This window comes from Seriola lalandi, unplaced genomic scaffold (genome assembly GCF_002814215.2).
Source record: "Seriola lalandi dorsalis isolate HSWRI2012SDOR001 ecotype SW California unplaced genomic scaffold, Sedor1 jcf7180001956224, whole genome shotgun sequence".
Classification (NCBI taxonomy): Eukaryota; Metazoa; Chordata; class Actinopteri; order Carangiformes; family Carangidae; genus Seriola; species Seriola lalandi.
The window spans coordinates 335-1,163 of NW_019426893.1; the positions used below are offsets into that span (position 1 = coordinate 335).

The 829-nt window shown below is 42.8% G+C and overlaps 1 non-coding gene across 1 annotated transcript; it reads right to left on the reverse strand.

Moving 5' to 3' along the window:
* Positions 1-492: 492 nt before the first annotated feature.
* Positions 493-575, reverse strand: trnal-cag (transfer RNA leucine (anticodon CAG)). Its single transcript has one exon. It is a non-coding gene; the product is annotated as a tRNA-Leu (tRNA).
* Between the last annotated feature and the right edge of the window lie 254 nt (positions 576-829).

Below are 829 nucleotides of genomic sequence, written 5' to 3' on the forward strand. Positions count from 1 at the left end.
ATAACGTTCCCCAACAAGTTTTTCCATACAAAATTTTTTATCCCATCAGAATCGCCTCGAAAAGTTATGAATTATGATATTAAAATCGCTTTTGGGAGACTTTATGGGGACAGGCTGTTGAGCCACCCCTTCTCACCCCTTCCTCGGTCGAAAAAAAGACAGCGCTTTAAAGAACCGGTATACACTGCCCAGCACCCAGAGAGGTACCCCTTCAGATTGTTATTTCAAAAATATTGGCTGTATGAAATAATAATTTAAGGTTTGATTGTGTTGTAAATTGTGATTTCATTTTAACAAATGTTATTCTCTTACAGGCTCCAGCCACTGAGACAGTTCAAGCTTGAGTCCCTGTCCAGAATCCCACTGCAGTGTGTGCCTCTGTGCCTGTAAGTAATATATCATTTCCCCAGCAAGGTTTTATTCCTGCCCCTGGGTCACTCTGAGGTATTCTGAATGAATGAAAGAAAGATGCTGCTCCAGTGAAAATGTTGATGTCAGAAGTGGGATTTGAACCCACACCTCCAGAGGAGACTGCGACCTGGACACAGCGCCTTAGACCGCTCGGCCATCCTGACTATATGAGCTTTTGCTGACACTACTTTCCGACAACATGTCAGCCATGTTCACTTTGTTGCTGGTTGTCACTTGCAGAGCAAGTCTATAAGCATTTTATCCGTATTTACTGAACTGCCACAGGCTTTAATCCCAACACTCTGAATGCCTGTTAAATCTTTTATCTGTAACTCCTGGATTTTGGCGTTTCATTTGTTCCATAAACTTTCCCCGGCGAAGTTTTATTGCTGCCCCTGGGTCATATTGAGGTATTCTC